This window comes from Pan troglodytes, chromosome 3 (assembly GCF_028858775.2).
Source record: "Pan troglodytes isolate AG18354 chromosome 3, NHGRI_mPanTro3-v2.0_pri, whole genome shotgun sequence".
In the NCBI taxonomy this organism is placed as follows: domain Eukaryota; kingdom Metazoa; phylum Chordata; class Mammalia; order Primates; family Hominidae; genus Pan; species Pan troglodytes.
In genome coordinates, this window is record NC_072401.2 from 170420224 (window position 1) to 170446845 (window position 26622).

General features: G+C 41.8%; 1 protein-coding gene and 1 pseudogene across 16 annotated transcripts in view; both read left to right on the forward strand.

The window, feature by feature from the left end:
• Window positions 1–26622, forward strand: part of PALLD (palladin, cytoskeletal associated protein) — a 435321-nt gene that overhangs the window by 258408 nt on the left and 150291 nt on the right. The window lies entirely within an intron of this gene.
• On the forward strand, window positions 4315–5129 carry LOC134809818 (large ribosomal subunit protein uL6-like; annotated as a pseudogene).

Here is a 26622-nt window from a genome sequence, read left to right on the forward strand (position 1 = left end):
AAGCAATTAATTTTAGGTATTGGGACACACTAAAATCTATCCAGTGTAGATTTCCACACTGGGAGAGCAATAGCCTGTCATAGCAGCTTTGCAATCAGATAGCCCTGAGATCCATGCCTGACATCTCCAATTAATGGCTGTGTGACCTGGAGCAAGAAACTTAATGTCGCTAAATCTCACTTTCCTTAATAGAGTCATTACTGAATAAATATCAAGCTATTCTTAATATCAACTTGGAAGTATTAACATTTCTTAACACAGTTCACACCAGGGCACGAACTCCACAGTTTAACCTCATCTCCAGGAGGTTAGCATGCACATGTATCATGTTCATTCGGTAGGACAGTAACCTGCTAGCAAATGTAGACTAAATAAACACTGGATCATTCCTGTAGTTATTTATAAATAGTCTCCATCTTTGGTTGTGATTTTAGTGGTTAGAATACTAGAAAAAGAGTGGGTAGAGGGACAAGACATAAGGAATTCCATGTTAATCAGTAGCATGGGAAGGCTGGTCATTTTCACAAAACCAAGGGAGATGAAATAAGATTGTCCTAAACACTGTTCTGAGGATTACACAGAACATGAAAGGCTGCTTGGAGTGAGTCAGAGCTGGGATGTTATAACAGATCCGGGCTCTGTCGAACACTCAGTCCCCCTTGCCAAATGTAGGAATTCACAAGATCAGGCTCAAACTTAAAAGTCAGTTTCTTGTAGGCTGGGTGCTCACGGCTGTAATCATAGCACTTCGGGAGGCCGAGGCGGGTGGATTGCTTGAGCACAGGAATTCAAGACCAGCCTGAGCAACATGGCGCAACTCTGTCTCTACAAAAAAATCCAAAAATTAGCTGGGCTTGGCGGCATGCGCCTGTAGTCCCAGCTGCTCAGGAGACTGAGGTGGGAGGATCACTTGAGCCCAGGAGGCTGAGGTTGCAGTGAGCAGAGATCACGCCACTGCAGTCCAGCCTGAGGGAGACCCCGCCTAAAAAACAAAACAAACCAAAAAGTCTATTTCTTAAATACCATGCTAGAGTTATGTTCATTCCTTGCAGTCATCTAATCAGTTCCCATAACTTTCTTGATAAAAGGCAGATGTTGCTTTTCCATAGAATAGAGATGGTTATCTTGGCCAAGGTGTTTATGCAAGAGTGCGGGTACTAAGATGATTCTAGATTTGTACCTTTTTAAAAGTCTGTTGTACAGTTCTGTGTTCTGAGATTAGGTGGCATTGTGTTTCCTTTTTACGTTTTTTATTCTGTTTCCACAGAGAACATTTACACACTTTCAAATGATCCTGATAACTATTCCATACATATGATATCATTGGCATCTATATACTTTGAAAATATGGTAGTAATTTTTTTTTTGCCATTTATATCTACTGGTGACCCCCATAACTTGAAGCTACTTTTTAGTGACCACAAAACTTACTTAAATTCCCAATGTATATTGATTATTATTTCCAGTACCTAAAATCTTTTAAAACTTATAGTATAAATAATTACAAAATAACTTTGAGGAGAAATTTAGAGAGTGAAAAGAGTAAGAGAGAAGAGAAACAAGAGGAGGAGAAGAAAGAGGAGGCAGCCTAGACTTGTGACCAAAGCTTTTACATGGGGTGAAAAAAAGCTAAACTATATTAAGGGTACATTTATGGGACAATGGCAAAGCGAACAAGCAAGAGAAAGGATTTTGACATATCTCAGTTGACATTATGAAAACTCTCATTGCTTATCCTTGGAGGAAATATAGCAACCACCTGACTACTCACAAACAGCAAATGCTAGAGAAGACTCTCCCCTCTTAATATCAATAAACTAATCCCCACCTTACATGCCATTTAAGTACAAGGAGAAAGTAGGGAGGTATATAGGCTTTTAGTTCTTTTAACATTTGAGAACCCATTTTGGCCCCAAGTTTAGATACCTCAACATTTCTGTCACTAACCTTCTTCTTCCCTCCCTCCTTCCCCTGCTTCCTGACCCCCCAAACCCACCCCTTTGTCTCTCTCTCTCCCCCGACCCTCTCCTCCTCTTCCCTTGCTTCTGAGTTGGGAGGGATTTGAGAAGAATGAACCCATACCAACTCCGCCCTAGCCAGCATTCAAGATGGCCCCATGAATCTTGTCTCCTGGTATTCATGCTTTTTCTGTAGTCTCCTCCCATATGGACTCAGAGTTGGTCTGTGTAACTCACAGGGTATAGTGGGGGTGACAGTGTGTCACTTCCAAGGCTGGGTTAAAAAAATGCACAGTGGCTTCCTACTTGCACCCTCTCTGTCAACTTCCATTTTGATAGGATGCTCACTCATCATGTGTAGAGGCCCATGCGGATAGGAATTGGGGCCTCCCAGTGATGACCAGCACCAACTTGCCAGCCGTGTGACCGAACCACCTTGGCAATGGATCCTTCAGCCATAGTCAGGCCTTTAGCTGACTGCGGCCTTGGTCAACATCCTGACTGCAAACTCATGAGAGACACAGAGCCAGACCCCCCAGCTAGACCACTGCCAAATTCTTGCCTCAGAGAAACCATAAGAGACAGTTAATGCTTATTGTTGTTCTAAGCCAATAAATTTTGAGGTAATAGGTTATGCAACAAGTACATACTATATAATAGGTATGCAATAGTATACAATAATACAAATACTTTAAAAGAAAAGTCAGAAATCTAAGGATAACAAATTCAGAGCTTTTTTTAAATAAGAATATTATCTCCCTTGAGTATTTAGAGCCTCTAGTAATTGTCCTTGTAGAATTTGAAGAAGGTTGCAAACTTTCCTTCTTTGTTATTTAGAGAAAATGTGTAACAAAACCTATAAGAAATCACTGCTAATCTATACCTCAGGAGCCTCATCTCCTGATAACTTTTTTTGGCAAAATATCAGTGCTCTTCCATTGTGTGTGTTCAAAGTTTTAGTCATCCTTACTTAGTTAAGATGATTATATATGAGTATACCTTTTAGTTAACTTCCTTTTGATAACGTGGTTTATTTCATGCCTAGGGTAATGATTGATGTTTATTCAAATGAGCTGATGTGGATGCAAGCTCCTCAGTGCTATACAGTAAAATTGCTATTGACATCTTCCAGAACAAAACTGAGATAAGATCCTAATTGTGGATTCCCAAATATTACTTTTCAAATACTGTTACATTATGCTGACTATTATTTTCCATTCTGGTGCTTCTTAAGCTCATTACATGGTGATGATTTGTATATGGGAACAGTCTGAAGAAAAACAATTGTGTGATTTTAGATAAAAACAGGATTCAACCGAGATATGGAGTATCTCAAAGTAAAATGTGCTATTCCCATCTTTCTGTTCTGTTTGGCTCCAAGTCCTTAAACATTCATTCAATACACACTATACAGATGTTCAAAGAATGCCTAGTGTGCATTGCTTAGTGCTCAACTGTGCTAAGCATTATTCCACACATGGGGATGGAACAATGAACAAGACAAAGGTTCTGCCCTCATGAAATTTACATTTTAGTCTGGGAGACAGTTAATAGGAAAACAAGTATAAAACAATATAATGTGGGATATTGTTAAGTACTAAAAAGAAAAGGGTGGCCGGGCGCAGCGGCTCACGTCTGTAATCCCAGCACTTCGGGAGGCTGAGGTGGGCGGATCACAAGGTCAGGAGATCGAGACCATCCTGGCTAACACGGTGAAACCCCGTCTCTACTAAAAATACAAAAAAATTAGCCAGGCCTGGTGGTGGGCGCCTGTAGTCCCAGCTACTTGGGAGGCTGAGGCAGGAGAATGGCATGAGCCTGGGAGGCGGAGCTTGCGGTGAGCCGAGATTGCACCACTGCACTCCAGCCTGGGCGAGAGAGCAAGACTCCATCTCAAAAAAAAAAAAAAACAAGGGCAGGGTAGAGGGATAGACAATGGCTGCAAAGTTGAGGGATCTAATTTAGATGGAGGATCAGGGGAGTAAAATATGGGCAGGGACTTGAATTATATAGAAAGAGCAAACCATGCAGAAATCTGGGGGAAGAACATTTCTAACGGGGAAAGATCACGTTTTTAAGCTGTGAGTGAACAGAAGCTTGGCATGTGGGAGCTTAAGAGTAAGAGATGAGAGAGGCTGTCGGAGTACATAGGGCATGATGGGGAAGGGGGATACAGTAGAAGATGAGATTGGAGAAATAAACAGGAAACTTGCAAGCCCGGGTAAGGACTTTGGTGTCTATTCAATGCATGATGAGAAGCCACAAGAAAATTCCAAGCAAGGAAGTTATGTGATCTAATTTAATTTTTTAAATAGCACACTTTGCAGCTGCATGAAGAATAGTCTGGAGGTAGCGAGAAAGCCAGCAAGACCCCTTGAAGGGTTACTGTAGTTCAGGCCAGAAACCATGGTGGCTTGTGGGGTGGAAGTAGTTAGTGGAGGCAATAAGAAGTGATGGGAGCTGCATCTGCTGCAAGAATGAAGGCTATTCTCAGTGATCAGACTGTCCACATTCCAGAAAATGTCGACATCACTCTGAAGGGACACAGTTCTTGTGAAAGGCCCTAGAGGACCCTGCAGAGGGACTTCAGTCACGTCAGTATAGAACTCGGGCTCCTTGGAAAGAAAAAGCAGAGGCTCCAGATTGACAAATGCTGAGAAGATAGGAATTGGCTGCCATGCGTGCTATCTGTAGTCATGCACAGAAGATGATCAAGGGCGTTACACTGGGCTTCTGTGACAAGATGAGGTCTCTGTGTGCTCACTTCCCCATCAATGTCATTATGCAGGAGAATAGCTCTATTGTAGAAGTCAGAACTTTCTTGAGCGAAAAATATATCTGCAGGGTTCGGGTGAGCCCAGGTGTTGCTTGTTCAATATCCCAAGCCCAGAAAGATGAGTTCATCCTTAAAGGAAATGACATTGAACTTGTTTCAAATTCAGCTGCTTTGACTCAGCAAACCACAACAGCTAAAAACCAGGATATCAGAACATTTTGGACGGTATCTATGTCTCTGAAAAAGGGACAGTTCAGCAGGCTGATGAGTTAAATCTAAGAGTTGTACAGCTACAGAAACAAGATGTCAGATAATTCCTAAGACCTATTTGTGATATTTTAATAATGTAATAAAAGACAGCTATTGAAAAATAAAGTAGTGATGAGGTTTCAAGACATGAATGATGGGATTTGCTGATGGCTAGCACTCAGGATGTAAGGGAAAGAAAAGGATCGAGGATAACTATTGAGTTTTGGTCTAAGAACTGCATGAAAGGTGGTATTTATGGACGTGGTGAAGAGTAAGGGAGAGCAATTTGGGAGGTGGAAGAGAACCGAGAGATCTGTGGCCAGGTTAAGTTTGAGGTGTGTTTATACATTTCCATATGGGAATGTCAAGTAGGCAGCTCGAAATACAAATCGCAAAGATGTTGGACTCAAGCTATAAACTTGAGAGTCACCACAGGAGAAATTGTGTTTAAGGCCATGAGACTATTTGCTATCTCTTAAGGCAGTGAATGTAAATAGAGAGAAGTTCTAAGAACCGGCCTTGAAGGACTCTAGCATTAGAGGCCGAAGGTGAAAAGGGGTACCCAGTAAGATGGAAAGCCCAGAAGAGTTTCCAGATGAGGACGATATTTCAGGAAGAAAAGAAATGAGTGATCCATTTTATCCATGCTACAGAGTGTCCAAAACAAATGAGGACCGAGAATAATCTTTTGAATTGGACAAGATGAGGTCCTGGTTAACATTCCAGGAAGGGGCGGAGACAGAACCTGAGTGAAGTGTGTTGAAAGAATGAAAGGTAGGAAAGTAGACACCATGAAATACAAACAGATCTTTCAAGGAATTAGCTGTGAGGACAAACAGAAAACTGATACAGTACCCAGCTGGAAATGTTGATTTCCTCAGATTTCTTATCTACAAGGTGAAAAATTTTAGATAACTTCTAAATCCCAATGTATTACATTGCCAAGTCAAAAAAACATCCTAGGGTGAGTGCCTGAAAGGCTAAATTGTGAAAAAGAGTCATTACTCGGGTTGTTGATGTCCTAAATATGATGGTGTCGTTACTGACTAGGGAGGGTGCTAGCATCATTTGTATCCAATGCCCATGTAATGATTTGAGATGACAATGGAAACGTTAAGAAATAATTTAAATCTTCTATTATGAGGACAACTCCCATTTATTAGTTTACTTATAGCCATTTCTGTGATTCAAATGAGCATTATGATTATTTTCTGACAGAAAGAACTAAATCTCAGGACAGTTCCATGTCCATCTGTAATTAGACCTCATGGCCAGAGGTCCACAACAGTGAGGTATGTGACACATCACCACTGGGCTGCTGTAGCTGTTGGCGGCATGATGACTAAGTGAAAATGACAACGGCAATGGTAACAGATGTCACTATACCACTTTAGAATTTACAAAGCCTTTTCATAAAAATTAACATATTTAGGCTGGGTAGGGTGGCTCACGCCTATAATCCCAGCACTTTGGGAGGCCAAGGTGGGAGGATCACCTGAGGTCAGGAGTTCGAGACCAGCCTGACCAACATGGCGAAACCCGTCTCTGCTAAAAATACAAAAATTAGCTGGGTGTGGTGGCGCATGCCTGTGATCCCAGCTATTTGGGCGGCTGAGGCAGGAGAGTAGCCTGAACCTGGGAGCTGGAGGTTGCAGCAAGCTGAGATCACGCAACTACACTCCAGCCTGGGCGACAGAGCGAGACTCCATCTCAAAAAATAATAATAACATATTTAATCATAGGGACCATTTAAAATGCTCTTTCATTTGTATTAAATTAGTTCTCCAACTCTGATAGTTTGAGCATGGTTGGCCCAGCTATCCTGATGGCTCCTTCCCGCTATTTTTTTTTTTAATGTTTACAACTCATCTTTTCAAGCTCGAGAGCTGTTGCTTTGAAGAGGATTTGAATAAGCATCTGAAACTGTTGGCTCAGACATTGATCCAACTCAAATTTCCAAAGCTGCTACCAGAATGCTTTTCCCATACAGATCCAAAATGAATGTGAAATGCTGCCTGTCCTCTTTCTCCTGTCTTCCTTTCAGTGACTCCACTTTCTCCACAGTGGCCCTCCACGTCAGGCAGCCCTTCTAAAGAATCCACTGCTTGGGTGTGTGTGTTCCACACGTTGCATTCAGAAGGCACATCCATGCATCTCAGGCGTGTAGGTTCTTCAGCATGAATCATGCAAACTTGGTGAACCATAAACCTCTCCCTGTGGATATGAGTTTGTTGGTATTTTAGTCTGCTTGGAAACAGTCTGAGAAACATTAAACCCAGCTTTTTTGAGGTTAGTCCAAATTATTTTTGTAGACTAGAGAAAAAAAAATATTATGTCTCCTAAGGAAACTTGTAACCACGAACAGTAAATTTTAAATGTTTTAGAATGGTTTTCTTTTTCCCCCTGCCACATCCCCCACTTGTGCATAGTTGAAATCCCTAGTTTCTCTCACCAAGAAATACTACATGCTAGACTCACAGATCCATGGGTTGGGCCTGTGCAAATGGATTTCTTAGATTAAAAGTATAAAAACAAGGCTGGGCATGGTGGCTCATGCCTGTAATCCCAGCACTTTGGGAGGCCAAGGTGGATGGATCACCTGAGGTCGGGAGTTCAAGACCAGCCTGGCCAACATGGTGAAACCCCATCTCTACTAAAAATACAAAAAAAAAAAAATTAGCCGGGCGTGATAGCAGGTACCTGTAATCCCAGCTACTCAGGAGGCTGAGGCAGGAGGATCACTTGAACCCGGGAGGCGGAGGTTGCAGTGAGCCGAGATCGTGCCATTGCACTCCAGCCTGGGTGACAAGAGTGAGACTCCATCTCAAAAAAATAAAATTATATATATATATATATGAAAACAATATATGCTCCATTATACTGACCCCACCAATCTTATCCTTTCTCTACTTTTCCAGTTCAATCATCCCCTAAGTATTCATGTATAGCAGGATTTTAAAATGCACAGTACCATTCATGTGCAGAAAAGCACCTTTATTTATAAAATATGAATTCAACTTGCTCTACTTGGCAGGAAGGTACCTAGACCTCACTCACCTATTCAAGGAAACTGAGTCACTTCCTGTTTCAAACCACATTTTTTCCAGGTTCACTCAATCTCTGTAGCATTTACCATATCCAGCCTCAAAGGACCCCGCCCATCCATCCTTTCTTTGTTCCTTTGGGGAAAGAGGAACCTGTGAGAAGAAGAAAACCACAGGGAAATAAGACTTTGAGTTTGGAGAAGAATAAGAGAGCATTAGAAAGTGATAAAACCTAAACATGGTTCATTAGGAAAGAATGACTAAAATTCTAATCCTGTGCAGGTCCAGGATTATGAGGGAAGCAAAAAGAATGCCACTGACACTAGAATAGAGTATTTCCTGCTGGGCATGGTGGCTCATGCCTGTAATCCCAGCACTTTGTGAGGTGGAGGCAGTGGATCGCTTGAACCCAGGAGTTCGAGACCAGCCTGGCCAACATGGCGAAACCCCATCTTTACTAAAAATACAAAAATTACCCAAGGGGTGGTGGCTCACGCCTGTAATCCCAGCTACTAGGGAGGCTGAAGCATGAGAATTGCTGGAACCCAGGGGGCAGAGGTTGCAGTGAGCTGAGATGGCACCACTGCACTCCAGCCTGGGCGACAGAGACTGTCTCAAAAAAAAAAAAAAAAATTTATGTGCTGTCACAACTGCAAGGCATGAAGCCTCTCTCCCTCCCTGGCGTTTCCGCATGGCACTTCCCCTTGTGTTTGACGTGTCAGCCTCTGTCCTCATTGCAAATCTCCTCTGCCTTCTAGCCTCAGTCTCTGCACAGACTCTGCCCTCCTCATCTTGGCTGCAGGGTTGTCAGGTTCTTTGGCCTTCTCATCTCACAGCCACAGGAGCGTTTGGGAACTTGTGATTCTCCCTCGTTCCCGGCTCTGGCAGTGGGTGCGGGGGGCCTAAACACAGCCAGCCCCTTGGTTACTCTACTGTGACTACCTCCTTTTGGCTCCGGGCTCGGTGACCTACTTCCAAATACCAAATTGCAGCATGGGACTTTTCTGATTTTCATTTGCCCCCTCAAATCTATGAGGTTTCTATGATCTCTTTCATCTCTTCTCTTTCTCGTGAGTTACAAGGGAGTAGGGGCGTACCAGTGCCTCAGAAGGAACCCAAGTAGCAATTTCACCATAGTCTCATCCCTCCAAATTTCTCCTAAAAAATATTCCCTCAGTCCAGGATTTTTACTACTTCCCTCTGTGGAGAGAAACCCCATGTCTAACATCTGTCTCACCCAAGAGCATGCTGGAAAATTCTATGGCTTCAAAGTCCAAAGATTGATTCTGGATATTGAGTGTCCAGCTTTGGGAAACCAAGAAAAGACTTTTCTGTTTTCTCCTTCAGGTACCTGGTCCTTGAAATTGAAACCTAGACACTTATGCCTATTGTTTTTCTTGTAACTTTCAAAATCTATTTTGATGTCAAAATGGAACAATGGTTTTTTGTTATCCATCGAGTTCTGCCCTTCTCAAGAAGTATGGATGGCTCAACCTCAGCAGATGGAAAGCTACAGGGAAATAGGAAGTACCATCTCAAGGAAAAGAAATGTGCCTCATTAGAAATGTCCGATGCATTTTTTGTTGTCAGTCGTTCTTGCAACCCAAGGACTGAGTTGCAAGTCAAAGTGTTTATCAATGTTAAGTTTGAACCAAAGACAAAAATCTCTGTTGTTCTTTCCTTCTTAGTAGTTCTTAAACTACTTATATATTAGAACGCTGCTGTGGAGGAAGAAATATTTTTAGTTTTTCATACGGAAAAGTTTTAAGACACACATTTCCATGGAGTATATTTTTCCCACAGTGTTTTCCAAAGCCTCTGTCTTTGGCTCAGCATTTCTCCAACTGGAAGTTTCACCAATGAGTCCCCTGTGTTCCTGTGGTCCGCTGTAGGGCTACTCTGGAGTCTCTGGCTTATTAGCATGTAAAACTCGGAGATTCTTTCCCTCCAGTTAAAGTCATATCCACAGGATTTACATGAAATATATTATATACGGCACCTTTCTTTGTAAGGTAGCTAGAAAGTGGCTTTGGGAATTTTTTTTCTGAGACGAGTCTCTCTCCGTCACCCAGGCTGGAGTGCCGTGGTGCAGTCTCAGCTCACTACAACCTCCGCCTCCCAGGCTCAAGCGATTCTCCTGCCTCAGCCTCCTGAGTAGCTGGGACTACACGCACACACCACCACGCCCAGCTATTTTTGTTGTTGTTGTTTGTTTTTCTGTTTTTTTTGTTTTTGTTTTTGTAGTTTTTTGTTTTGGTGGAGACGGGGTTTCACCATGTTTCCCCGGCTGATCTCAAACTCCTGGGCTCAAGTGATCCACTGCCTCCGCCTCCCAAAGTGCTGGGATTACAGGTGTGAGCCACCGTGCCCGGCAGGAAATATTCTATTCTAGTGTCAGTGGCATTCTTTTTGCTTCCCTCATAATCCTGGACCTGCACAGGATTAGAATTTCAGTCATTCTTTCCTAATGAACCATGTTTAGGTTTTATCACTTTGTAATACTCTCTTATTCTTCTCCAAACTCAGTCTTATTTCCCTGTGGTTTTCATTCATAAGGGAAGAAAAGAAAGGACGACAAGTCTATTTTTAAGGATCCATTAAAAATTCATTTTTTAATAGTCATAAACTTTGCGAAGTAACTTGGGACTCATACATACAAATTCTGATTATTTTAAATTGCTTCATGTGATAATTGCAAGCATTTATTGAGCATTTACACGTTACTGAACTTAAAACACATAAAAATGCCATTCTCGGCTGGGCGCAGTGGCTCACACTTGTAATCTCAGCACTTTGGGAGCCAATCCAGGCAAATGGCTTGAGTCCAGGAGTTCGAGACCAGCCTGGCCATCATAATGGAACCCCATCTCTACTAAAAATACAAAAATGAGCCAGGTATGGTGGCATCTGCCTGTCATCCCAGCTACTGGGGAGGCTGAGGTAGGAGGATTGCCTGAGCCTGGGAGGTTGAGGTTACAGTGAGCCAAGATTGTGCCTGTGCACTTCAGCCTGGGTGACTGGAGTGAGACCCTATCCCAAAAAAAAAGAAAAAGCCATTCTCTGGCAATCATTAAAAAGTCAGGAAACAACAAATGCTGGAGAGGATGTGGAGAAATAGGAATGCTTTTACACTGTTGGTGGGAGTGTAAATTAGTTCAACCATTGTGGAAGACAGTGTGGTGATCCCTCAAGGATCTAGAACCAGAAATACCATTTGACCCAGCGATCCCATTACTGGGTATATGCTTATTGGATTATAAATCATTTTACTATAAAGACACATGCACACGTATGTTTATTGCAGCACTGTTCACAATAGCAAAGACTTGGAACCAACCCAAATGCCCATCAGTGATAGACTACATAAAGAAAATGTGGCACATATACATGATGGAATACTATGCAGCCATAAGAAAGGATGAATTCAGGTCCTTTGCAGGGATATGGGTGAAGCTGGAAACCATTATTCTCAGCAAACTAACACAGGAACAGAAAACCAAACACCACATGTTCTCACTCATAAGTGGGAGTTGAACAATGAGAACACATGGACACAGGGAGGGGAACATCACACACTGGGGCCTGTTGGGGTAGGGGGCAAAGGGAAGGAAGCATTAGGAGAAATACCTAATGTAGATGACAGGTTGATGGGTGCAGCAAACCACCATGGCACATGTATACCTATGTAACAAACCTGGACATTCTGCACGTGTATCCCAGAACGTAAAGTATAACTTTAAAAATGCCATTCTCTACAGAATTTGATAAATTTTTAATCTCAGAGCTTGAAATCAGTTACAACAGTGTTTTAATCTATGAAATTATTTCAGTGTCTTTCTATGAAATTTAGACCCAATCTTCAGATACCATAGAGTACCTACTATGTGCAGGGTGCTCTAATTAGAATCTTCCATTTCATTGTCATTTAATTCTCACAAGAACCCTGCTAAGCAGGTGGCATTATCTCCTTTCCACCTGTGAGGAAACAGGTTCACAGCCATTCCACAGCCCCAAGCCTCACATGGAGTAAGAGGTTGAGTAAGATCTGAAGACACATGGCACTTTTAGGCCACACAGTGTCCAAGGTATTTAAATGAAGTAGATGACTGAGTGTTTTTTAAGCCACACACTTACAGAAAAGACACTAGGAGATGAGCAGAAGGTGTTTCCCTGGAGATGCTGCCCTGGTACCACAGCAGCAGGAGGTGGGACAAGCTGACTTCTACTCTGAGTGAGTTAAGAACCTCAGGGCTGCTCTGGGATAGAGACAGCATGAACACCAGTGCATGGAGCCATTGTACCCTGGCCATGGTTTTTGTTTTAGATCAGCATCAGGTTCAGAAATCCAGAACCAAAAAGAAATGAATGCAACTCCCATTCCATCAGGTCAGGAGTGACCAGGCCTCCCACAGACCTTTGCCTGTTTCCTCCCCAAGCGAGCCTCAGCGCCTTAGAAGCCCTCTCCCACATGGTCCTGTATTAAATCATGTTCTTCTAGGTCAAATAACAAGGGTCCGTTATTCATGCCTCTGTTTATTTATTCATATGTGTATTCATTTTATTCACCTATAAATATTTACTGCAGTAATATTAACCAGCGTCCTTGTGGATAGCAGAGTGCCACGGATATGAATATGGGAAGAAAAAGAAACCACTTTAAAGAAAAAAATTCTTTTAGAGAGTATACTTACTATGTGTCTTCTTATAGATATGGGACTTTGTCAATGGTGAGTGCTCAGTAAATATTCAGATTCAGAGACGAATAAAATGAATAAACATATGAATGAACAGAGGAGTGAATAATGGACCCTTGTTACTTGACCTAAGAGAACATAATTTAATACAGGACCAATTTCTATCATTTTCCTATAAGTAACATATTTCTGTATTACATATGATATTTTGATATAAAATATATTTGATAAATAAATCACCTCTAGGCTGGAAAACTCACCCTATGTTGGCCCTTAGGAACATTTAAAAAACTTTTTTTAGAAACAGGATCTTGCTATGTTGTCCAGGCTGGAGCACAATAGCTATTCACAGGTGCAGTCATAGCACACTACAGCCTCAAATTCCTGGGCTCAAGAGATTCTCTCACCTCAACCTCCAGAGTAGCTCCGACTACAGATGTGTGCCACTGTGCCCAACTTTTAGAGATTTTTTTTTTTCTGGCTCAGAAAAAATCCCTCTCAGTATGTTTATTCCAAACCCTTTCTAACAGGTCTCCATGCGTTAGGCCAAAAGACTTACAGCTTCTCAGATTCTTCTCAGATTCAAAGATTCATCTCTTTGAGATTCATCTCAAAGACTTGCTTGGAGATGACTGTACCATCTCTAAGCAAGTTTTCCTTTCTCTCTAACCTGCTCCTTTGGTTCCCGCACCTCTCTTGGCTCCAGGTGTCAATAAACAACACCTTTGTCAGCTCTTTCCATTGCCTCCTCCTGGTCAGAGCATGCTGAGTGAGCTTCACTTAAAGCCTCACTTTTGCATCGGGTAACTTTTTCTCATTTGAATCGAGGGTTTATACACTGCCCAATATACCATTTCCAATATAAACAGGAAAGAACATGATTTATTTGTAGTAGGTAGCCTCCCTTCTAGGTCTTCTTTTACAGTGTGATGGTTATCAGGCTTAGGAATCAGAAAAAGTTAGTCTGAATCTAATCTCTAGTCCTTAGCTTTAACCTGGGCAAGTTATTGCCATCATCTGAAAAATGAAGATAAAAAGAATGATGAACAAATGAGATCACGTATGCAAAACATACAGCACAATATTTGAAAATAGAGAAGGTTTAGTAAATGGAAGCGAGGATGCTGAAGGAGGGAGAAGGAAAAACAGAGTAGAAGAAGAAGAGGAGAAAATTGCTAAATAATGAGTAGCCATCTTGAGAGACACAGAGCGTGGCCCGGAGGACATGAGAGATTAGGAACTGCTGCGTTTTATAGGGAAAGGGAACACAAGGGTAGGAATGTACTGGAAATTCCATCCAAAGAGGACTCAAGGTAATGCAAGTCAGAATGGGCACTTGGGAGCATGGGATGACCTCAGAGCCAAGGTGATATTACATCCCACTGTCACCCACTTCACAATGTGGTCTTAATTTAGCTACACGTTCATGGACAAGAAGTTCAGAGCCAGCTCACACTGCAGAACTGGGTTCCGGTTTTATAAGCTAACTTACTGTTTGCCACAGATTGTAATCTCTTTCCCAAAGAACAGACATACCAGGAGCCAGAAAGTAGCTTTTAATTAATGAATTTGTCATCTGCTGCTCAGTGGTAATGAGGGAAATCCTGTGCCATACATTCTTTTAAGTGTAGATTCAGGATCTGGATATGTACTAGTGAGGTCAGCAATTCAGCCCTTTACCTCTGATTGTGGGCCAAATAAACGGCTGAATTACTCATGGGGGTGTGGATTTTGTTAAGTGTGGTGGGTAGGGGTTGGGAGGAAGAGAAGAGGGTGTGTCTTTCTTGGCATAGTCCAAAATGAATGAAAATGCTTTGAATGTTATTATAATCTATTCTGTGACCATGTCCAGGTGGCTTTCTGCCACGGCTCTGGGCACACCCATATGGACTTAGTCCCTTTCTGTAGGGATTTCACAGTTTCTGGTTGGCAGAGTAAGGACCAAAGCAGGAAGATTTTCTTCCCCACCCAACACACCCCTGAATCCTGCCAAATGTGAGGTGTGGGAGTGATAATATCAACGCAATAATACCAATAGTAACCACAATAGGTTCTTAAGAAACTGGAAAAGGGTACTGAGAAGTTTTTTCCACCTTTTTTGTATGCCTAGTTTGCTACATTGCTCCTAAGTTCCTAGACTTCTGGGCAGCTCTGCCTATGGAATAGCCATTCTTTTACTCCTTTACTTTCTTAATAAACTTGCTTTCACTTAAAAAATAATAAGTTCCTAGACTTCTCTTTAGTGAATACTAGAGCTCTACCTGAAAGAACCCACATTTTCAGGTCAATTCCCAAAACTCAAATGGTAGTGTCATGGACTTGAAAGCAGTCTTAGGGACTGTCCATTCCAACATTCTGCCCATCACAGACATTCCCTGGGAGCACCCAAGGCAGGCGGTCGTCCAGCCTGTGAATGGACACATGCAGAGACAGAGAGCCTGTTTCCTGAGAAGGCCAAGCCATGATGGGCATCTGTAGTGGCTGCCAGACAGCATAATGCAGGGGAAAGAGTATAGCATTGGGAGGCATGGGAATTGGTTCAGTGCTTGTTCTTCCACTGACCAGCTGAACGACCTTCGGGAGAAGTCACTGCGCCTTAGAATGAGTCACTTATCAACTATGAAGCTGTTGGATATGATCTCAGTCATTCTAGCAATAACATGATCATTTAAAGTTGTTTTTCTACGTCTAGCCAAAACTGGCCTCCTGTGACTGCCAGCTATTGGTGTTAGTTCTAATTTTGAGAAATGTAGAGGATGGGTCTTATCTCATTGGTGTGGCAGCTCATCAAGTATTTGAAGATGGCTGCAATGACCCTGTAAGTTATCTCTTCTTTAGTATAAACATCTCAAGATACTGTAAATCTTCCTTTTATGACTTGGCTTTCAGAAATCTTCCTCCTCCTGACAGTCCTCTTCCAGACAGACTCAACTCTTTAAATTATGGTCCCTAGAATTGGATGCAACATTTCACAACCGGCCAAATAAGAGCCCAGGAAGTACTGGGACTGTAACAACCCAACCCTCCACAACTACCTCTGCCTTTCATCTAGACCCTGTGCTGCTTTTCACTTAAGTTTGCCTTTGCGTTAGTTATTTCAGCCTCCATCGTCATCTCGTGCCACAGACTGTGCCTGTGGTTGGGTACAGCCACCAGGCCCTTACACATGACCTGCTCTCCAGCCACTTCTCCCCTGTTCTGGACAAACACATAGAATGATTTCCCCCTTTTCACTATACAATTAATATATATGCATAGTAATGTAGAAAGCTGAACAATAGCTGCCCAAATTGCAGTATCCAGAGATAACATTGTTAACTTAGGCTAATACCAGTAAATTATTTTTAATAAAAATGTCAGCATTCATGGTTTTCCTTACATACTGAGGTTTATTTACTCCCTGTCTCTGATTTTTTTTTTTTTTTTTTTTCCGAGACAGCGTTTCGCTCTTGTTGCCCAGGCTGGCCTGCAGTGGCGCGATCTCAGCTCACCACAACCTCTGCCTCCCGGGTTCAAGCGATTCTCCTGCCTCAGCCTCCAAGTAGCTGGGATTACGGGGATGTACCACCACACCTGGCTAATTTTGTATTTTTAGTAGAGACGGGGTTTCTCTATGTTGGTTAGGCTGGTCTCAAACTCCCAACCTCAGGTAATCCACCTGCCTCGGCCTCCCAAAGTGCTGGGATTACAGGCATGAGCCACCGTGCCCAGCCTCTGATCTTATATCATTCCTCTTACCCTCAGTGGAAGACCTCAGTCCAAGCCTGGCTTTCACCCCTACACCAGCCCATCTTTCCAGCCTTGTCTCCACCATTGCCCAGCTGTTACCCATACCCACCATGGTTCAGACTTCCATACTCCCTGTAAGCTCCTAGAATCTTCCCTCATCTCCCTCATTTGACCTTTTGGAAAACCTCCTGTTCATCCTTCAAGACGTAGTTCAAATGTTACCTCTTCCGTGAAGTTTACCCGACTTCCTCTCCCATCCGCATTCCACTGGAATCCCCGGTTCTCTTATCTATATTTCTGTTGATCTTTGATACTACTCTTTTATAACACATGAGATTGTAATTAATTGGATGCACCTGACCACAATCAAGTCCTACCCTGGGAGCCACAATATCATTGGGCAAACTTTAGTCTATTGTCCAAACTGTAGCATATAAAAGCCGTGTCAAAAAAGGAAAAGCTAAAACATCCGCTCTACCTGTGAGTGCTCTTCTTTGAATGTTCACATTAATTACCCTGAACCTGGAACACTTTAAGACATGGATGATCAGACGGTGGAATAAAGGTCAAGATGAAGGATAGAGGGAAGAAACAAAGATATGTTCTATTTAGTAGGTTCAGGGCAATTCGTTTCAGAAAAGTTTCTTACATTTATATACTACATGCATGACTATATGCATATGATCTATTTATTAAAATTGTTTTTATTCAGCATGTGTCACATAGACCCAATTTATTTTTGGAGAGCATAGACTAACATAAAAAATAAATAAATCTGGCCATGGCAGCTAATTTGAATGGTATGTTTTTTCTTTTGTTTTTTTGAGATGGAGTCTTGCTCTGTCACCGGGCTGGAGTGCAGTGATGCCATCTCGGCTCACTGCAACCTCCGCTCCTGGGTTCAAGCAATTCCCATGCCACAGCCTCTTGAGTAGCTGGGGCTACAGGCACACACCACCATGCCCAGCTAATTTTTTGTATTTTAGTAGAGACGGGATTTCACCATTTGGCTGGCAGTGATGCCATCTCGGCTCACTGCAACCTCCGCCTCTTGGGTTCAAGCAATTCCCATGCCACAGCCTCCTGAGTAGCTGGGGCTACAGGCACACAACACCATGCCCAGCTAATTTTTTGTATTTTAGTAGAGACGGGATTTCACCATTTGGCTGGGATGGTCTCCATCTGACCTTGTGATCCGCCCGCGTCGGCCTCCCAAAGTACTGGGATTACAGGCATGAGCCACCACCCAGCCGATATGTGTTTTATTTGAGTGTGTATAGATGAGTTTTCCAGTGAAGAACATTCATTGTATCCCAGTCAAATATTAAAAGTAAGTTCTCCTGGCTTCTATAAATCAGATTTCCACGCACACAATCCTGGAAGAGTATATCTGTGCACATGCCTGCCCTGGAGCTATCCGTTAGAACTGTCCTCACAGTGACGTGGAAAACTTTGCCTCATCTGTATAAGGTCTCGTCTTTAGAGAGAGGAGAAAGGATTGGGAATTTCAGGCTTGAATCTCTGAAGGTGCAAAGCTTGAAAGGTTGAGATGGAGAGCAGGGTCTGGGAACTCTGTGTCTCTGCCTTGGTCTGTGAGAGATGGGTCTGGGCTGGTCTCAAAGCTGTTGCCTAGAACTCAACCGTGGGCTGGCGTTACCCTTTTGAACTCCCCCTGCCTGCTACAATTCTTCTCTGCTCTATCATGGGTCCCAGGACAGTTTCTGCTCCAGACTGTCTGAGGAGCTTAGGGAACTCTGAAAGGAAACCTTTTAAGTCTGCTTTTCTTGAGAATGCTAAACCTGCAAAACTTGGCCAGACATCACATTGGGTCTCCCTCTGTGGTGACTCAGAAATCTCAAGGAGAGCAGGAAAATCTAGAGGAACACTCACGATGTTGAAAGGGCCAGAGGGCAGGAGGAATGAAATTTGTATTTCCATTGAGTGGGTGATATTTTTCATTTCAAAGCCCGATGTAAAATCTTGCTGGTTTTTAGTTATCTACAGATTGAGAATATAAACACTGCTATTAAAATATTTCATCTCTCCCAAATGAGGCCATGCACAAATTTCCTTCTATGTGCAGAGCCTTCAGCAACATCCATACCAAGCACAGGCAGACATCCAAATCTACTCTTTTTACTTGAAGGGAAACAGTGCTATCTCTGTAGGAGACAGAGGCTGGGGGAAAGGAAGAGAGGGGTCTTGGAAGGTCAAGGCTGAGTTGGCGGAGACGGCAACATTAATAGGTCAGGAAAGGCAAACCAATTATAATGATTTCTTTCTATCACCAGCAACATCTACTCTGGAAATGGTTGTCTAAGGTTATGCCCTTTCTGGTAATATTCAGACTTGGAGTACTTAAGCTTAGTTAAAAGAATTTGCTAGCACTTTAAATGTTGGATTGCTGGCGAGAATAGAAAAGCCTGTCTCCCTTCAGGCAAGGTCCTGCCCTGTGCTTTTGTGTGTACCCCTCCGCCCTGAGAATAGCTGGGCTATTGGAGGTTCACACAGTCAATAACCACTGAACTGCACCCGTGGGTAGCTCTCCAGTGCTGCCTGCTCATTTAACAGGTCCTTATGGAGATGGGCCTGATACACAAGTGCTGGCGATCTTCAGGACAAACCCAATAAAATGAGAGAACCTAAGCTTGGCTTCTAACCTTCCTGGGAAAAGGAAGTGTCTTTGGTTTTCATAGAGCACTCAAATCTTTTCTGTACTTCTGTCTTTTTCCATTGAAGATGGAATTGTTCTACCCTCTCCAAAGTCAGCCCTGAACCAAGGGGTTTTCCATGACTTTCTGTGAACATCAACATTCAACTGATGCCTGTTTCCTATACATTTCAGAGAGAGCCAGAGCTTCACAAGCCAATTAACACATTCCTAAGAATCAAAACTTAGTTTCTGGGCTGGGCGCCATGGCTCACCCCTGTAATCCCAGCACTTTGGGAGGCTGACGCGGGTGGATCACTTAAGGCCAGGAGTTCAAGACCAGCCTGGCCAACATGGCAAAACCCCGTTTCTACTAAAAATACAAAAACTTAGCTGGGTATGGGAGCGGGCACTTGTAGTCCCAACTACTTGGGAGGCTGAGGCAGGTGAATCACTTGAAGCCAGGAGGCAGAGGTTGCAGTGGCCAAGATTGCACCACTGCATTCCAACCTGGGCAACAGAGCAAGACTCCATCTCAAAACAAAACAAAACAAAACAAAAAAATCTTAGTTTCTGAAACCCATAATGCAAATACATATTCCTCCAAAGGTCTCAATGTTCTTATCTCAAAATACACATTTTATTGCTTCTGAAATACATGATTATCATATCCCTTTGGCATGAATTTGTATGAATCCTTAGATTTAAGTATGTAAAATATAATAAAAACAAAAGTGTGTGAATACCCCCTACTGCAGAGTTATGCAAGCCTAATATTCAAAGCATGACATATTAAATATTATACTTTAAAGACAGAATTAGAACATGAACACATGTATAATGTCTTTGCCTCAACTTCAAAAATGCATAGTTGTTGAGAGCCTGGAAGAGACATTCAGGAACGGGCTGCAACAAGCCTTGCTCTGGTGTGGTCCTGCTTATCCAATTGTTGATCAATAATGTCCCTTCCCAGAGGCATAGAAGGCAGGCACCCATACATTCACACCCACAAAAATGTCACCTCATTCCCCAGAGATTGCCAGTCTGGGCATTGATCTTCACTTAAGCAGGGCATCAGTGTGGTGTGGTCTCCCTGCTGGAAGTGGAATTGTTTCTAACTCTGGGTGCCCACACCGTAGAGGGCTTGTCTACACTTGGTCTCAGCCATCACCCCCCAAACACACCCAGCTCTTTACCACCTGATTCCCTCAGGGCCACTCTCCTTCCCTCTGCCAGCACCCCTTGGTTGTAGCTTTGGGGACCCTGGATGTTTGAAAGTTTCATTTGTCCACAATCCAGGTATAAGTCCCCCTTTCCTGGATGCTAGGGAGGGCAGCAGCGGCATGTCGTTGTCACTCAACTTGCTAATCAAGAGAGAACCCCTGAAAGAGTATTTAGGAGATAAGAGGGGTAGTATATATTTTTGTAAATAGAAACTTGTTTTCTATTAATAATTAACCATTTTTCTGATAGCAAAAACATCAGCACAGGTATACTCTATCCATTTATGGTTGGTTAACACACAGAACATTTTCTACTGAGTAGGGTTAATAATACTTAGTATGTGCCTAGCATTCAACACTCACAACAGCCTTGCGAAATAGGACTATTTTTATTCCCATTTTACAGGTAAGGAAACAGAGACCAGAGGTGCAATAACTTTCTTAAAACGACTAGAGTGAGCAAGTGACAGCTAGGACGTGAGCACAGGCTGTTGGCCTTCAGGATCTAGGCTCCTAACACCATGCACCAAAGCCAAGTCAGTGCCAAAGTTATTCAATGCAAACGGCACTTGTTTTCTCACCCTTTCAATGTTCGTGTTATCTCTGCTCTTATTTTCATCTTCATTGTACACCTCCCCTTACATGTATTTGCAAGTCTCTCACTTTGCAAAATGGAACTGATAAGTACTAAACCTCCTCAAAAAAAGCACAAACAGCCCCGGAGTGATGATGCCCAAAACTTAAATGATCACGGCAACCAGTGCCATGCCAGTGAGTTTTGGAGCTGAGCTTTGGTCTTGTCCATAGAAGCTTTTAAGTTGAAAGCTTATAAATAGAGGGTTTCTATATTCTGTGAAAGATAGAGGTACATAGTTCCAATTGTATTCTGTGTTACGTGTATGTGCCCTCGTTGCATAAATGTGCCTGACACTGTAGTGGAGGCCAGCTTCTTGAAAGCAAAAAAACACGCATCCCATTCCTCTCTGTATTTCCAGGGCTCAGCACTAGTGGGTGTTCAATAAATATACTGAATGAATGAATAAAAGTATGACTGCAAAGATCAGTAAGTCCCATGCCAAAAAAAGAAAGGAAGAAAAGAGAAAGGGAAGGAAGGAGTGAGCGAGGAATGAAAAGAGAAAGAGGGAAAGAGGGAAGGATGGTGAGCCTCTTCAGAAAGACGGCCACTCATGCTTGCTCTCTTGGGCATGGAGTGGGTCACTGGCTGGACGTTTAATGGGTCTACATTATTCCTTAGCAGTCATTGTTTCAAAATGAGGCATCTCTGATGGCTCCATGCTGGCTTGTCTCTTTCCGCCTATGACATTCTCTCAAGAGTTTAGAGTAGGAGAGGATTTTAGAACATGATAGTAACAAGTAAAATTAGCATTTTTTGGACTCCAGGTACCTGTTTGAAATTATATTGTTTAGAATATAACAATAACAGTGAAATTAAATTGTTGTCTTAAAGTGAATAACTGTAAAGCCATGTGTGATCTGAACCCGCGAGCCTGCCCTTATCTATCAAAATCCTGGTGTCTGAAGAAGTCCAAAATGAAAACACACTCTGCACAGATTTCCAGCAGGGGCTTCCACCAGGTTTTCTTCGTGGCAAGCCCTAGAAATAGTCTGGACTACAAGCAGGTCTTTTTAAAACCATGCTCCTTTATTTAATCATGAAGATTTAAAGTTTATAAGTTTAGAAATTCAGGGATAAAAATAACCCACTGAGTGTCAGGCCTGATTTCTAAGTGCTGTTCAGGTGTGATCTCACAGCTCTCTCAGCATTTTCATCACTGCCACCACTTCACAGATGAGAAAAGTGAGGCAGACAACAGGCAAGTTACTGGTCTAAGTGGTAGAATAAAAATATAACCCCAGCTCCAGAGCCTCTGCACTCAGCCATCATCGTGTACTGCCCCGCGGTGAATTTCATCTAGGGTATGCCAAGACCTGTTGATTTTTCGTCACTTGCCTTTTCTTATTAATGTCTGTTCCTTGGCGACAATGGCATCTGCTGAGCCCCACCCGGCCTCCCCACCCACCTCGCCGCCTGTTCTCTCCCTCAAATCCGAAAGGTCACGGGTACACACCCAACTTCAGATAGCATTTAGTTAGCTTCCCCTCCAACACTGAGGAAATGTTCATTAAATGCTCCAGCCATTTAACAAGTCTATTTAACTTCATTTTCAATTTAACCATGTATTATTTCAGTTTCCTTTTCCTCCGTATTGTATAGCCCTGGGAATAAGAGTTGGAAATGTGCCTATCATAAGCTGAGTCACATTTTATGTGTCCCCTCCTCTCAAGCCACTGTTTTCTCTCTTTTTTTTTTTTGCGGTTAAAAAAATATATATATCCTGTGTAAAATAAAACAGATTCAGAAAACTGCGTAAAACAATTCATTATATAATTTGTATATATAATGAATGAAAGAAATAGAACTTTCTCCTTGTACTTGCCTCAGAAGCCATGTGACCCAAGCCAGTCACAGCCCCTGCCACCTTCAAAGTCAGCATTGTTTTAACTTATAGTACTTACATCCTTGTGGATTTTTTTCATTGCAGATAATTTTTAACATTTTTGAGGTATAATTGCTATATATAAGAAAGAGCACATATTTAATGTATGCAATATAATAAGTTTTGACATATGTACATGCCCTTGGAAGCATTATCACAATTAAGATAGCAAATACTGGCTGGGTGCGATGGCTCATGCCTGTAATCCCAGCACTTTGGGAGGCCAAGGCGGGCAGATCACTGGAGGTCAGGAGTTTGAGACTAGCCTGGCCAACATGGTGAAACCCTGTCTCTACCGAAAATACAAAAATTAGCCGAGTGTGGTGGGGCACACCTGTAGTCCCAGCTACTTGAGGCACTAAGGCATGAGAATTGCGTGAACCTGGGAGGTGGAGGTTGCAGTGAGCCGAGATCATGCCACTGCACTCCAGCCTGGGAAACAGAGCAAGACTCCATCTCAAAAAAAAACAAAAGATAGCAAATACATCCATCATCCTCAAAAATTTCTTCCTACCCCATTATAATCCCTTCCTCCTGCCACCTGCTCCCTCCTGGTAACCGCTGATCTGTTTTCTGTCACTATATATTTGTCTTCATTTTCTAAGGTTTTATATAAATGGAATCTTTCCGTATATACTCTTTTTGTTTGATTTCTTCCACTCAGCAGAATTACTTTAAAATTCATCCATGTCTTGTTATATGTATAATACCTCATTCCTTTTTATTGCTAAAGAGTATTTTTTGTACATAAATATGATATCTATGCTTATAGAGCATATATATCACAATTTATTCATTCATTCAGTTGTTGATATTCACATCATTTTCAATTTTTTACTATTGGGCTTTTTTCCAAAATGGTTATATCATTTTACCTTTCCACCGTGATTGTATGAGAGTTCTAGTTTCTCCACATCCTAGTCTGCACATGGTATCATTAGTTTTTCTTAATTTTAGCCACTTTAACAGGTGTGTAGTAGAATTTCATTGTGGTTTTAATTTGCACTTCCCTAATGACTGATGATTTGAGCATCTTTTCATGTGTTTATTTGCCATCTGTATATCTACCTTGGTGAAGTGTTTGCTTAAATCTGTTGCCCATTGTTTAATTGGATTGCTTGTTTTCTTATTATCAAGTTTCTTATTATAGTATTTATATATTCTAGATACAAGTTCTTTATCAGACATGTGCTTTGCAAATATTTTCTCCTACTCTGTGGATTTTTTAAAAATTTCCTTCATAGTGATGGAGCAGTTTTTAATTTTGATGAAGTCAAATTTATCAACTTCTATGTATCATGCTTTGATGTCTTATTAAAGAAATTCTTGCCTAATCCAAGCTCACAAAGATTTTCTGCTATGTTTTCTTCCAGGCACACATATTATAGTTTATGTTATATGTTTAGACCTATGATCTATTTTAAGTTAATTTTTTATATGATATGAGGTTTGAATTGAAGCTCTTTTTTATTTGTTTGCATATGCATTTGATTGTTCCAGCACCATTTGTTGAAAAGACTGTCTTTTCCTCCACTAGATTGCCTTTGTAACTTTGTCAAAATTGGTTGTCCATGTATGTGTGAGTCTGTTTCTGGACTCTATTCTGTTCAATTAGTCTGTTTGTCTTTATGCCAGCACTGTACTGTTTTGAGTACTGTAGCTTTACAGTACATCTTAAAATCAGATAATGTTAGCCTCTCACCTTTGTTCAATCTAAATAGAAAGTTGTTTTGGCTACTCTTGGTCCTTTGCATTTCTCTATAGATTTTTGAATCAGCTTGTCAATTTTTACCAAAAAGCTTGCTGGGATTTGAATCAAGGTTATTTTGAATTTATAGATCAATTTGAGGAACGTTGACATCTCAAAAACATTGCATCTCCTGTCTCATGAACGAAGTATATCTCTCCATTTACTTAGGTCTTCTTGAATTTATCTCAGCTATGAGTTTTCAGTGTAACAGGTCTTGTACATCTTTTGTTAGATTTATTCCTATTTTATGTTCTTATGCTCTTGTGAGTTCTTAAATTTCATTTCTGATTATTTATTCCTAGTATGTAGAAATACAGTTGATTTCTATATTATTGATTCTATAATCTGCAACCTTACCAAACTTATTCTAGTAGCATTTTTATAGATTCCATTGGATTTCTACATAATAGTGTTGTTTGCAAATAAAGACAGCTTTGCTTCCTCCTTTCCAAACTAGATGCCTGCTATTTATTTTTCTTGCCATATTGCAATGGCCAAAGCCTTCAGTAAAATGTTGAATCAAGTGGTGAGAGCAGATCCTTGCCTTGTTCCTTATATTAGGGAGAAAGCATGCACCCTTTTACTATTAAGTATGATGTTAGCTGTGGTTCTTCAGAGATGCCCTTTATTAGATTAAGGCAGTTTCCTTCTATTCCTAGTTCACTTAGAATTTTTTATCAGGATGTTGGATTTTGTTAAATGCTTTTCTGCCTCTATTGAGATGATCATACAGTTTTCCAAAATTATATCTGTTGATTTTCAAATGTTAAACCACCTCTACAGTCTTGAGATAAGCCCCATTTCATCATGATGTAATTACCTTTATTGTTGTATTTGATTTACTGAAATCATATTTAGTTTTTTTATGTTTTAAATATTCCCAGTACACTTGATAATTTGGGATCCCAATCTGGCTTGTTAGATTTAGTCTCTCTGCACTAAACTCTAGCTATGGTAGCTACAGTTTACTTAATGACCAAATAACAATCTTTTCTTCCATTTTAAATTTTGTATGACTTTGGCTGAGGGTCATTGAAAATCAAGGATGGGAATACACACACACAGAGGCACACACATACACACACACACACACACACACACACTCCCCACAATCTTACATGGTGAGGTCCTGACTGAAGTTTATTAGGAAAACTAGGAGAGACAGGCCACAGGACTTTTCAACCTTCCTGAGTAGAGCTAACATGAGACTAAGCCTACTCAGTGAGTCTCAGTGGAAACTGGGAAAGAGGGATACGGAGGAGAAGCAGTAAGCACCACTGCAGTGTGGCTTGGAAGAATGCTGTTAATACTGCTTTATCCCATCATTGCTCCATTGTCCAGTCTTGACACAGGACTTCCTGCCGCCTTAGACTGAAATAGAATCACTGCCCCAAGATAAATGTGATGGGGGAGACGGGGTTTAGGAAGTGATTGTCAGACACCTGCATGATAAGAGAAAATGGAAAGCAAAAACAAGGAGATAAGAAGGAAACAAGCCTAGCATGTTCCCATGGGTTTTACACATAGACTCAGAATATCAGTAGCAGCAGGGACTGTGGCAACCCAAGGCCACAATACCCAACTAACAGATAAGAACACCAAGGCTAGACTGGAGAGGCTGTTCATCTGAGAGCATACTGGTTTGTTTTGTTTTGTTTTTCCCTCTTCTTGATATATCCAGAAAATACTTCCTCCTCCCAGCCCAGTTTAGCAGTAACTTACTTCCTTGGAGAACAATGCCTCAACCCATATTCAGGCCTTAGGTTGGTACAGACAATGGCACTTTACATGCGTGGGACTCTCCCCACCCCCTTCATTCAATGCTGCCTAATGAGCACTCACTTCTTGGGTCTCATCACCAGTCCTGCACTGTAATTCAGGGAGCCAGCTGCCTCTGCCAACAGTGTAAGTAATCTCAGGCTATTTTATAATCAGTCCTGAAGAACCCAGAGGGGGCACCAGACTCACCTCAACCTTAGATTATGTTTTGGATCCACTTTTCTTCGTCTTGGATGAACTTTGTGAACTTC